This window comes from Miniopterus schreibersii (genome assembly GCF_964146895.1).
Source record: "Miniopterus schreibersii genome assembly, chromosome: 19".
NCBI lineage: Eukaryota > Metazoa > Chordata > Mammalia > Chiroptera > Miniopteridae > Miniopterus > Miniopterus schreibersii.
Window position 1 is genome coordinate 10,042,387 of NC_138119.1, and position 14,284 is coordinate 10,056,670.

The window sequence follows — 14,284 nt, forward strand, 5'->3', positions numbered from 1 at the left end:
CCCCTTCCCACTTGCCCTTCCTTGTTTCTCTCTCTCTCCAACTCTGCTTTCCCTCCAGGGACTCGCCAGCTAGCCCACAGGCTGCAGTCGTCTTGCCAATCTCTGAGTTTCTGGGGGTCTTTCCGGGGTGCGGGGGAGACGCAGGGAAGCTGTCCACCCCCTCCTGGGGCCCGAGACCTTTTGAACGTTTCACGTTCAGGTGCAAAGGCCTTGCGCACCTGGCAGGCCCCGGCTTTGTCCTTCCAACGGGGAGGGGTGTGGCCCCTCCGGATGTCTATAAACACACACTCCTATTTGCCCGAAAGCCTTCTGGCATCGGGGCTGTGCCCTCCGGGGAGGGTTCACTTGGAAAGAGGCCCCGAGCACAGGTCCTGATGCCGAGCAGGCACGTCATCGCTGACCTTCCTTCCTCTCTTCCACCCCCCTTTTCTTAATCCTACCTTATCCCTCGAGGAACATTACCAGCTCCTGCGTTTACTTTCCCACTACATATATATAATGGAAGATGTTATACTCTTTGCTGTCTGGTAAGGCATCATCTCTCGGAGTCAGACCCCCTATTAAATAGTATTGATTTTACTGGGACACCAACCCTGCTCTGTCACCCATTATCAATTTGTCATCTCACTTACAACTCCAACCTCTTTCTTTGCGTCTCCTGGGGTAAGACATCTGTTTAATATTTTCCTTCTTTGGAACCACGCCATTGGAAAGCAGAAGAGGCAGGGCTGGCCAGGTGGGGTAAAACGAGGCAAGATATTGATAAAATGCAGACCAGAAACCACGGGGATGTGGCTACTTTGCTGTGGGAGTGTGGGCACTGGCGATATGTGAGGATATTGTGGTGGGAGCAGAGAGAAAGCCTTAGACTGTTTCCTAGGGCAGGGCCAGGTCTAGGGTGAGGCAAAATTTCCTCACTAATCAATATATGTAATATTTTAGGGCAGCATTTTTGAAAAATCAAAGTTAATGTGAAAAAAAATCCATGGTTAACTAAATATCAAAAATTTGAAGTGAAATTGGCACCTGAGGCAAAAGGAAGTTAGCAATACTGATCTTGTCTGTATGAGTCGGCTTGCACTGCCCCAGCAAAATATGATAGACTGGGTGGCTTCAATAACAGACGCTTATTTAGCCCAGTGTGGAGGCTGGGAAGTCCAAGACCAAGGCCCAGCAGAGTCGGTTTCTGGTGAGAGTTCTCTTCCCAACTTGATGACTGCCTTCTCACTGCGTCCTCACACAGTGCGGGAGAGAGAGAGAGATAGATAGATAGAGAAAACTCCCCAGTGTCTCTTCTTATAAGGACACTAATCCTGTCATGAGGGCCCCATCCTCATGACCTCATCTAACCCTAATTGCCTCCCAGATGTCCCATTTCCAAATAACAGCACATTGGGGGAATACAAACATTTGGTACAGAACAGTTCTTATTTAATATTCTGATATTTTGTTCATCACTGAGTTTTGTATTAATTTTGATTAAAAAAAATACTGCATTTCAATATTATTTGATTACTGAATTTTTTGGTGCCTCCTTAAATTTTACACTTCAGGCCAGTGCCTCACTCACTTCATATTAGTCTTCGACCTGCCCTAGGGAAACCCCAACTCCTGGATCTGGGGTTTGAGCACTGGGCCAAGGCATCACCATGAGCTAAAGGATGGAGGTCTGACCACTCATTGCTGTGCTGACCAGATCCTTCATTTCCCCCTTCTGTGTTGATTTTGTCAAGTATTTGGTTGCACTTTCAACACTTAATTATTTTCATTGTTTCACTGTGCATTGCAGTTCATCCCACACTGCAGTAATTAGTCAAATATAATATTCTATAATCAAGTCTAATTTCCTAAATTTCTCATACGAATGGAGATAGGCAGGAACCAGAGAGCCCATTTGGAACCTTCAGCTTTGTCAGGGAAACTTTTGTCAGGACTTCTCTAGTTTGGGCATGCCAGCCGATTTAATTCATTTAAAGACCATGAATGTCTCTTCAGCTCTCTGATAATGTAGTGACTTCCATCAGTCTTTTTGATATTTCCCCAAATTAAACACTTTTTTAACTTTTGGTTTTGATATACTACAAAGTTTATAGAAAAGTTATAGGAACTGTACAAGGAACTTCTGTCTGTATGCCCTTCACTCAGTTTCACTAACTGTTTATATTTTGCTTTATTTGCTTTATGTACGTGTATGTATACATATATATATGCTTCTGTGTTGCTTATCTATATGTATGCTTACATATCGCTTCCATATATGCTTATGCATGTACATACACACACAGGCATACATAAACAAGCATGTACACATAAGCTGGGCTCCTGGACTGTAAACTTCGCCAGTGCTTCTCTGTTTCCTCCTTCCTCTCCCATGGGTGGCACAGGCTAGCCAGAGGGGTCTGACGCTGGTGTTTCCCCCCCAGGCATGGTAAGCTGTGGCAAACAGTTTCTTCTGAGGGCAGGCCTTGTTGACAAGGGAATGCTCTGGCGTGTTTCAAAATCGTTCCTCTTTCCTCCCCCTGACAGAAGCACGAGGAGCTATTTCTCCGATTTTCACTATGAAGAGCTCCTGGAGGTAAAACTCACAAAAGTCTGGCCCCGGCTGGGTGGCTCAGTTGGTTGGAGCGCCGTCCCGTAAACCGAAACGCTGTGGGTTCGATTCCGGGTCAGGGCGCAGACCTAGGTTATGGTTGGATCCTGGGCCGGGGTGCATAGGGGAGGCAACCGATGGGTGTCTCTCTCACATTGATGTTTCTCTCTCACTCGCTCTCCCTTCCTCTAAAAATCAATAAAAATGTATCTTCAGGTGAAGATTAAAAAAAACTCACAAAAGTCTGGAAACCCCCTATGACTGTGTCCCCCTAAAGTTTTTAACTCTCGCTTATCCATGCGGAGCGTCTAGCAGTTTGTCGGTTACGGTTCAGCGTTTCCTACCTGGCTGTGGTGCCTGTGGGCGTCTGTGCTCATGGGTTTCTGCTCCAGTAAGTCATGATTCTCGGGATCCATCTGACTGTCTCTTCAATTTTGGGGGAAGTGGTTTGCTCTGTGACCTCATTTCCCTGACACGCCTAAGAAGAGTTGCTGATTTTCCAGTTTCTTTGGGTTTTTACTCATTGCTAAGATGGAGCGATGATGTCTAAGCTCTTACATGCTGGAGCAGAGGCTGGATGTCCATCAAAGGTGATATTTTCATCTCCACCATTGCCTCCATATTTATTAGTTGGCCTTCTACTATAAGGAGGAGCTTTTATTTTTTATTAGTTAATTAAAATAATCTCTTTATTTACCTATGTATCTATGGACTCGGGGACTCATGGACCTGCTTTATTTAATGGATTATAATCTCTTATCATTATTTGTTTTGATACTCATAGCATCCAAATTAGCGTCTGTGAGCTTTGGCATGTTCTCATTATTTCTGGGCACTTTCTCACTCTCTGATGCAACAAGATCTTCCAGGCTGGTCTTGTATGTTTTTCTGCCCCAGTGCTAAAACAATCTGATTAAATTTTCATTCATTATTTTCCTTCTGGGGAAGGTTATTCTAGCTGAGGGTGGGGTTTGGATGTGGTGTCCAAACTGGGTGCTATTCGTTGTGTTCACTGTATTTGGCAGCACGTCCTCTGTGTGACGCCATCAGCATTTCCCGTGCAGAGGGCTCATCAGCATTTCCCGTGCAGAGGGTTCATCGGTTAGTTTTCTTTGAATCCCCTGTCCTCCTGTGGTTTGACATTTCAAGCCTGGGTGTGATTCACAGGGTGCACTGATGCATCCCTTTGATTTAGGTGACCGATTGATTTGGGCATGTTTGGTAAGAACTGCAATAAGCGCCCTCATTACCTCAATAAGCTTCTGGCTAGTGATGGTTGGCTCTGTGCTTAGACCTTGTTAATTCTTTAGAGCACGGTCCCTGCTCTCATGAAGTTTTATACACTAGTAGGGAAGGTGAGAGCATCCACTGAACCATGGCCAATACCACATGAAGGTGTGTAAACCATCGCCGTGTTGTGCGGGTGCCTCAGTAAGTCTGCCATTTCTGAGGAGGAGGTTATGGGTGGGATGGAGAAGACAGGCGGGACCCCGCAGCTCATAACTGGAGGACAGGAGGGCTTTGCAGACCTAGGATGAACTCTGTGACATTTACCTTGCCTGGGAAGATAAACTGTTTTATAGGTCACTTGTCACACCTGAGCTATACATCTAATGGGACACATCAGGAAGAGTGGCCAGCTAAGCCCTGTGTCTCACTAAATTTCCATATATAAGCCTTCCACGGAGAAACAGGAGAGCTTCACCTTATTGGATTCTCTGCCTGTTCTCACTCTCTGGTGGCCCTAGAGCAGGGAGCTCTTACTCTTTGTAAAATTGCTCTGGGAGCTATTTCCAGATCCTCGCAGAAAGAGTATCACCCAACAGAAAAGCATGCCAGGTTGTTGGGTTTTTTTCCTGGCCCAGCAATTTTATAGTTCCATGCTGTCCACAGTCCAGGTTGTAAATGCCTTGGAAACAGGGCCCTGCATTATATAGATTGGGACCCCCCCCCTCCATTATATGCACTCATTGATTGATTGGTTTTCTGCAATAGCCCTGACCGCTTTGGGATGTGTGAGATGGGAGATACAGAGTGATGAGATTTGTTGATTCGTAGAAGTACAAAGCTTTGGCTGTGTTAGCTTAACCTTATGGCCCTGGAGTGGCTCTAGTCTTTCCCTCATAGGAGCAAAATTACTAGAGCAGTTCCGGACCTCACTTTCCTTAAAATTTTTTAAAAAACTACATTGTATCTTATTTAAAAAGCAGATGGCCTTTTAAAAGAAGGGGGCTCCTATATATTGAAAAGTCTCTTAAATAAAAATAGAACCACAGTCTAGATGAGTTCCAATGTTGAGTTGTAGGCAAACTTAGGGCAAGAGAGGTCTTCCTGGCAACCCTAAAACGACACGGTGTTGGTGACTTCCGTGCTGCCCATGAAGATGTCTTCTGGAAAGATGGCTTCCATACTTCATGCTCCATCTGGGGCCTTCCTCTTGGGCCTGATGATGCCAGAAGCTTGGTTTTGTGTAATTCTTCCAGCCAAGGAGGTGTTGAAATTCTGTCCTCTTAATGGGAGGGGTAGGTGCTGGTGAAACTTGAAGGCTGTGTTGGACCCATTGGATCAGGCGGCCTCCCAGCTGGGATGTTCGTGAGCGTCACTTGTGAAAACCAACAGTTGGATTAAGGAAATCCCCCAACCTGAAATGAATATCAGTTTGAGTTATTAAGCCCAGAAATATTTCCTGTCTTTGAGATTTGTTGGTAGGCCATGCTCGCCTTAAGTTAAGGGGTTGGATTTTCCCGTAAGCACTTGAGCTCTCTTGCTATTTTGGGTAATCACCTCTCCACACGAACACGCTTCGTCAGGAGCCTGGGCATGGTGACTTTTGTCCTGTGCTGCATTAGGGTCTCTTCCTTGGCCAAGTGCATACTCTCGATGAGTTTGCTCCCTTCTGTGATCAGGTTGTAGGGCTTTTGATTAGACATTGCTGTATGTAATCCATCCCCATGTTAACAGGCGTGCCTCCAAGTGACGACAAGATCTGTCCCGTGGTGGATGACGGCTCTCCCCTGGGATCTGCTGGGGACAGGCTGGTGCTTTTAGAACTGCCGTGCGCCTTGATCTTAATTTATCTGTTGTATTCAATATCATTGGAGGCCGGGAAAAGGCCAAATACCTGACCTCTGCTCCAGGGCTGTGATATTGCACCCACTCCAAGCTTCTTTGATTCCTTTGATCCTTGCCTTGGCAAGCCAAGTAGGGGAACTCCTTAGCTTTCTTTGGTCCCCAAAGGTTCATCTGACTTTGCCGATTTGTGACATTTAGTCTTCAAATTCGAGTTTGATTTGATTGCCGGCTGGAGAGAAAGAAGGCTTTGACAGGCTACTGGAAAGTAGCTGATGAGAGTCAGGCTTTCCCAAGTGTCCACGTGAAGATCAGTGTTTCTCTGTCACCACCTGGCTGTCGTGTGACAATTCTTGAGGAATAGGACATTGGGCTTTATTTGGTCTTCCTGGTTATGAGAGCTTAGGAGGGTGGGCAAGGGCTACAATAGGCAGCTTACAGTATTTATATGAAGTCCACTCCCACTCCAAGTAAGGACAACTCTTTGGTCCTATTTATTTTAGAATGTTTATTTAGAATGAATTCAGGTCTGCTGAAATAATATGTACTAAATATTTTTATGTAGTAAAGAGGAAGATTGTTGACTTCCTTGAGCATGAAGACCAATAAACTTGAAAGAAAGAGGGAAAGAAAGAAACTTTGGAACACCCTGTGTATATTAGTGCTGGGTTAGAGGGACATGGGTTTCAGATATAATTCCCATATGTGTAACATTATATACATTATAGGCATATAACCTTTCTCTCATACCTTCCATTCCCGTCTGAAATCTTATTGTGTGTGTACTGTGAAACAATGAAAATGCATTTTAAAATGTTTTATAATTAGAACCAGTGGCCTTAATGAATTTTGTTACAAATTAAAGTCTTAAAGAGAATATTCTCAGCTGTCCACAGGCCAGAAGCAAGTCCATGGCAATATAGAAGAAAGTATCAGTATATTGGGTCTATATATTTTTTAAAAAATACCCCCCTTTCCTCCAGCCTTCTTTGATGGCTGCTTGCTCTATTTCTATACTGTTCTAAGAGGCCTGAGCTGAGCATAGATCTAAATATAGGATGCACCATTCCTTTAAGTGCTAAGGGCTTTTTCTTGGTGGTTTCCTATGCTTGGTTTTCTGAGACAGCAGAATTTCAAGTAAAAGAAGTATTTGACTTCTGTCTTTTGTGGGCTCTAGTGCAGGTTCTTGGCCCAGAAAAAAGTCCTTGTCAGGCTTCCCAGAGCCAAAGAGTAGCTCTGATTCTTTTGCTGAGCCTCCTATGACTAGCCCACTGGGGAGGTTCAGCCATACTTTGTGAGGGTGCCCAGTCTGGGCACTGGTGGGTGTTTAAGGCTATGGTAGGGCAGGCTGCCCAGGAGACAGAGGGATTAAATGCCTGCATCTGATGGTTGGCTCCAGGTTTGTTAAAAAGTCATATAGAAAGAATGGGCCTAATACCATTGTCTCTCAGTGAAGGCCCTGGGTGAAGAGAGAACTCACCCTGAAAATAACTGAGAATGGGGAATCTTGGTTTCAGTCTGAAGGCATGGTTGGCTTTAAGCATAGAAAATTATTTTTAAAAATTCCACTGCTTGTTGTATACTTGTATCACCTCACACTTGTGGTAGGGATGGCATGGAGGAAAGAGAGAACCTCACAGGGGTCATAGGTCTGGAGAAGCATCGAGGCCGGTGTAGGGACAGGGGACACTGACATCAGGCTGGTGACCTTCGGAGTGAGTGGCGCAGACTGGCAGGGATGGGAGCAGGAAGCAGTGCTGGCCCAGGTCAATGGTGACCTTTAGGTTTCACCGCCGGGATCAGGAACAATGGGGTGTTGCAACTGAGGCCATGAGGCAAAGCAGAAATGACACCTGTGGCCACAGCAGGTGAACTTTCATGACAGCCAAGGGTAGCTCAGGAGCCATTTGGAGACCCTGCCAGCCAGAGAGAGGACCAGAGCCTTGGGTTCCACACATCTGCCCTGAGCTCAGGACGGTTACTGTTACTGCAAACCCCTCCAGCCCTTCGCCAGCAGGGAGAAGCAGGAGCTCGCTGCTGTTCCTCAGCACAGACGCGTCCCTATTTCTCGTTTTGTGGACTTGACTGTGGCAGTGGCCTGTGTGGGGCACACCACACACCTCAAAGTAGGACTCTGCTGACAACTTAGACCGCCAAACCAATTGGGGACAGCACCTCCTACTGTTGGGAGGTTAAGCATCTTCCCCACTATTTTGTTACCCTCTGACAGCTGGAATTTGGACATTTCTAGACTTTGAGGAAGGAGACACTTTTGTCTGCTGTCAAGGAAATTTGTTCCAAACTCCATGTTTTGTGACCTTACTGATGAGGTTTTTCCCCTGGTTATTTGTTTTCTGGAGTATTCCGTTCTTACTGCATGTAGCTAGGATGCACGATGCCTGATTGGGTAACGATTTTGTCCTTAGAAGCTGACATTTGTTGCAGGATGAAAGCAGCTCTTGTGTGCTGTGTTGGGGCATAAATGTCAGCGCCTGGTCAGAGTGCCACGTGGGCCTTCAGGTTTCACAGTCTCATTTGACAAAGAAGCAAGGTCACAGGCTGCTGTTGACATTGACCCACCTGCTCCTCCCAGGAGAAGTGGGGCACACTGTGCTTTCCTACCAGCATGCTTGGAGACCCTGAAGCTGTTTTTGCCTTACTTTTCTTGGTAATGGTGTTTGAACTGTCCCCGGCATTCTGAGCCAAACATACCTGTTGGGGATTGATGAGGGGAGGCCCTTTGTTATCAAGGTATAAATATCAGATATTCATTAAAAAAAAACAGCAGCAAAACCATGTCAGAGGTCACGTGGCTCAGGTCAGTGCCACGAAATGGACTGTTCTGGAAGGCCCCAGCTTGGCCTTACATTTGGAGTTTGTTCTGAGGGAAGGTGCTTATGTATTTTCTTTTGCTGCTGTTGGCAGATACTTCAATGGTCCAGCATGGCTCTGGTCCTCATTTAAACCAGGTTTAAAGCAAAAAAATGAGACCACATCTTGGGGGCTTCTGCCCCAAAGATCCATGAAGAGAGAGGTTCTCTTTATACCAGTGGGCCCTGGATCTGCATCAACCAGCTTCCACCTGGGTCCTTCATCCTCAGTCCCCTCCTGTCCCTCCCAGTGGAGAGCAAGTCAGATACGACCCTGCCCAGACTCAAGTCAGCCTCAGAGCTCAAGGCAGCAGAGGAGTCTGCCCCTCATAAGCCACATGTGCCCAGCCCCCGGGCTGCATGTGACAGTGGAGGGCTACTGTCTGTTTCTGTCCTTTACAATTTTTTAAAGTTGTGACACTCCTTCCTTCACCCTCCCTATTCATTCTGTCCAGGCGTGTGGCCAGAATATACCCAATTAAAAGTAAAGTATTCATTGTGTACTTAGGCTAAGGGATAGTTTTTCAAGCAACGTATTAGGCTACCATCTCCTTTCTATATATTTTAAATACCAGTGTGTTTCAAGGACCACAGGATGGGATATTTGAAGTTAGGACTGTCGTAGGGAATCTGGGTTGGGCGATTGCTATAACTCTAGGACACGTGAAAGAAGTTCAAGACCATCTTTCTCTTGAGATTGTTTGTGAAACTCAGTGAGAGATCTGGAGACAGCCTGAACTTTGAATCACAGTTTCAAAGCTTCTACGTTTTCTTCCCACTTGCTCCCAGTTCTCAGGGTCCTGGTGAGCTGGACCGCCTTGAGCCACCGAGCCCGTGCTGACCGAGAGGCAGAAAAGGCAGCACCTACTTCTGTTGTCCTCAGGCTCAGAGGCCCCAGCTGAGGGCCTCCCCGCCAGGTGCCTGCCAGGGCCTTTTGCTTTCTTGAATGACTTGCTCGCACACTGATGTCTCAAGGCTGGGTGCTCCCCAGCTGGAGTCCTGAAAATGCTGGCGTGGCACGCTAGAGAAGGGAACTAACTTGAAAGAAACTCCCACGAAGTAAATCACCAGGACCGGATGGTTTTCATCCAAGAGTGGAGGAAGGAAATGAAGTGTGAAATAGCACAGATACTGATGAAGACATTAGTTCTCCATTAGAACCACAAATGTGTCAGAGCGGAGGGAGCTCGCTAGCATGGTGACCTTCTTGCTACAGGACAGAGATCAGTGGCCTGTCTGCTGCCTCTGGGCAGCCTGGCCCACCTGGAAAGGATGACACAAAATACAGACAATGACGCAATTGCCTTCATCACCTTAAAACAGGTAGGAGGGACAGGGTGGCAATTCGTGCATGGCAGCATTTTAGCACAAACCTTGGAAAGAGTAAGATAGTGAGTCTGGAAGACGTGGGGTGATGTCCCCTTCTCCTGTACCCATGGCAGACATCACTAATCAATCCCATATTCTTCTCTCTAAGCTTGGATCCGTCCTCACACTCTTTAATTTTGGGCTCTCAACTGCCACCGTCAAATGACCAGAGTTGACATCGATGTTAAAGCTCACTCGCCCTCTGTGCCTAAGAGGATGTATTTTATCATGGACCACATTGGCTCCTAATTAAATTGTAAATAACGACACAAAGGAAGCCCTTCACAGGTAGTTTGCTTTAGGAGCATGACAAGAAACACGCCACATTCTTTCTTCTAAAGGCCGAGTTAGCAGAACATCTATCTCCAGGGACAGCAGTATTGTGAGAACTGAATCCAGATGTGTAATCCCCGCCCCAACCAGGGGAGGGTCTCTGGGAAAGCAGGGAAGTCACTTCCTCCGAGGCGAGGAGCAGCCCTCTCCAGAAGGTCCTTTTAGGAAATGTACGAGCAGCGGCGCCCTTCCTTAGGCTCGGACTTGCAGAGTTTAGGACAGTTGGACACAGGTTGAGTCCTGCCGCCGCAGCAGCTCTGTGGGGCTAAGATGCGAGGTTGGCCTTAAGAGAAGAGCTGCGCGGAGGCCCAGAGGGAGGAGAGACGGGAATGCTGGACCCCGGGGAAGCTGAGTAACTTGGTGGAAAACCCGAGGTTTCACTGGGACTGGCCTTTATTTCACACTAAGGGAACAGAAGGCCAGGGACTCCCAGGGGCTATGCACAAAGCGCTTTGCCATGGGCTGGAACAGGGCCTCTTGTCACTGGTAATGATTAAAGCGATTTGGCTACAATCACTGTCCTACAGCCCAGTGACCTCCAGATCCAGGGGTGTGTGACAGGGCGGATCTCCTGGAGTGGAGCGGAACCTGATCATCTGAAGAATGAATCTGCCTGCCCCATTAGGGGATGGGCTATTTTGCTTCATCAGTGAAGAGATGCTACATAATGTGCTTAACAGAGAATCAGAATGTAGTAAAATGCACTTCGCATGGGGGAGACCCTCACTGTCCTGTGATTTCTCATTGGTGATTCAGGATCTTTGTACCGCAGGGTTGTCACTGGGGGCTGGGCAGCTGCTGTGGTTCCAAGGCCATGGCAGCAAAGATAGGATGGCATCTGGATAGTTGGTCAGCAGACCTGGGTGCTAGTCCCCACTCCACCGTTAGGGACCCTGTGACCTTAGTCACATCCAGTGGAGTCATACGTCATGGGACAAGATGTCTAGATCTTTGCCTCGCAGGAGCTCGGGATTATAATCTTCATTTTCAGGAGGAGGCAGTGGTTGCTCAGCAACAGTAGGCGCAGTGAGCAACATGGGGAGGCGTGGGGGGCCAGGGGAGAATCCGGGCTCCCGGCAAGCGGGCCTTCTGACGTCACCACTCTGCTCCCGGGTCTCAGTTCCTGTCGTTAGCGGCACTAAGATGTGCGTGGGGTGGCGTGATGTTCAGCGCAGGGAGAAGGCTCTGTGGGCTGGACGATTAAGCGCAGTGCCGATAGCGTGCATTTCTGAGGCTCGCAGTTTTCCAAGTGCTTCCATCTCCGTAATTCCACCCTGCTGAAGGCTCACTGAGCTGGGCAAGCAGCGGGATCCCTTAACCACTTTCCACAGTGCGTCACCCGGGACTCAGCTGGCTTAAAAGGCTTCCTCAAGGTCAGACCAAGGTCAGCACCAGGGCTCAAACTGCTACCTTCTGGTTCCGAATCCAGGGTTCCTTTCCCCATGGAATGACAGAGAGTGAGAGTTTACTGTGTTTATTATGACAGTAGAGCCTTCTTGTCACAGTGTGCTAAAAATAGACTGTGAGAACAGGGAGGTTCTGGTAGCAAACAAACTGAGCTCACCAAGGTGTTCTCGCGGGCAGGCTTGGTGGCCATGGCCTTTAGGAAAGCCTTGACAGTCCCCTGCGGGCAGCGTCACCTCGCTGTGCCCAGCTTTCCCTGAGGAGCTGCCCTGGAGGCCCTGGGGCAGGGGTGGGGGGAGGAGGACTTCTTTTGAGGTGTGGGGACCAGGGCCGAGAGCCCATCCCTGGTGAGGGGACCGGACCACACTGTATGTCCCAAAATAGCAGCCTGGCTGTGGCTGTGGCTATGGCTGTGGCTGTGGCACACACAGGGAGAAACAGCCTGGCAAGCCCTGCTTCCTGTGCCCCAGAGGTTTTTCTGAGAGGAAGGGGGATGGAGGGCGAGAGAGTCTGGAAGAGTAAATGCAGCAAGGCCAAAGGAAAAGCCTCATTTTCATTCATGTAAAGATAATTTATATTCATAAGTATTAATAATAAATTTATTAATAATTAATAATAATCCCCACCTGGCCAGTGTTGCTAAGTGGTTGAGCGTCGACCCATGAACCAAGAGGTCACCAGTTCGATCCTCGGTCAGGGCACATGCCCAGGTTTTGGGCTCGATCCCCAGTAAGGGGCGTGCACGAGGCAGCCAGTCAGTATTTTGCTCTCACATGGATGTTTCTCTCCCTCTCCTTTCCTCTCCCTCTAAAATCAATAAAAACATTAAATAAATAATAATCTCCTACTTCCTAAAATGATCTGATACGGATTATAGTAAAAAAACAAACCCATTTATACATACATGTGTATGTGGTTAAAATTGGAAGCACACTGGGAAAGCTGGGGTGGTCCCACAATACCATTTCACACTCACAGAGAAACAACAACTCTGTCTCCGTAAAAGAGATAAAGAATATATTTTTATTCAGATGCAACACTAGGTTCTGTGCCATATTCTTTGGACTGTTCCTCCCGTTGGAAATATCTGGCTGAGGGGACATGCTTTATATGACAGCAGAAGAGACTGGAGATGGATGTTTGTCCCACGTGAGGAACACTAGGCAACCAGTGGTGGTCATCTTTTTCAAGTTATCGATTCCATTGTGAATCCCATAATTCCCATAATCCTCTTCCCAGAAAAATGCAAGCTTCTACAAATACAACTTAAAATTTTAGGTCACTTAGAAACTCCTAAAGCCCCATCGATTGACTTTAGGTGAATAAGCTCTTCATTTAAGAAATTAGAAATGAATATTTTATGGAATACTTTTTCCTTTACAAAAGACTCGTTGCATGTAGGTGGGATGATTGTAATTGAAAATGTAGGTATGTAGCCAGTGTCCCACAAAATATTCTGATTCTTGTGAAATTCCCCAGCCTATAACATTTATGTTTTACATATGTAGCCATTGTACATTCACTTACAATTTTTCTTAGCCCTTTACTGGTTCTTTTAAAGATGCTATATAGTGTGTACCCCATTGTAATTTGTATCTGATAACATGAGCAATATTTGGTATAATAAGGAAAATCTGCCTTCACTGTTAAATCCATTTTGATTACATGTAGAATACGGCATATAAAGTAATACTTTAATATATACAACAGCCCACACGCCATCAATAAGATCTCATCCTCCAGACTTGTGAATTCTTGGAAAAAATTACTTCCACATGTTCCTAAAACTACTTAAGATTTTTGACTGGTTGGTGGTCTATTGATTCTAAATATCTGACCTGTCAAAACGCCATCTTTAAACTTCAGTGATGCATAGAGGTTTGGAATTAGCGGGGTTGAATTTATTACAGAACAAAGGGAGGTGATGATTAACACACCCATCTGAGCAGTAGGGGGGAAAATAATCCTTGAATGGATTAGATGCCATGATCCTAAAACCACATTCTCTGAATGTTGGGTCCTTGCCCAGAAATGGGGAGAGGCCAGACACTGATGCCTTTTTTATGACAGGGTATCTCCATGGAACTCTGATCAGGAACACTGGGGCTGGGAGTGGGGGACCTCGGCCACGCTGTGTGCAGTGACCCTCAAAGCTGAGAGCCCACTCAGTGAGCTGCCTGGGTGGAGGTTACATTAAAAGTAAATGAATGAGATTTTATTTTATTTTTTGCCACTAACCAGGAATCACTTGTAATTTGTTTGGACTCCTTTAGGCTACTTTCAAGGCTGCCATAGGGGCTGCCAAGATGAAGTGAATTATTTTTCACTGTCCCACGGGAAGTCAAGGGTCATAGGCAAGCTCTATTTACTGGCAATATCTGGTAGATTCTGAGCTCCCAGGATATAATTCCAGGGAAATTGAGCTTTGTAAGAATAGTCCCCTAACAGAGAGCACTAACCCCATTTTCTGATGGGTTTTCCCATCATTTTCTCTTGCCTCTGCCATGTTTTGCAAGCTTTATAAAAAGCATGGATTTTTCAAATAACATCATAGAATAACATTGATGGAGACGGACTCTCTGAGACAGGCCTCCCACAGATAGGGACCTCCCCGAGAAGAAAACAGGCCATTAGGAAAGTCACTGTGACC

General features: G+C 46.6%; 1 protein-coding gene across 2 annotated transcripts in view; it reads left to right on the forward strand.

The window, feature by feature from the left end:
- Positions 1-14,284, forward strand: part of TBX15 (T-box transcription factor 15) — a 93,622-nt gene that overhangs the window by 27,184 nt on the left and 52,154 nt on the right. The gene's annotated exons all lie outside the window — the stretch shown is intronic.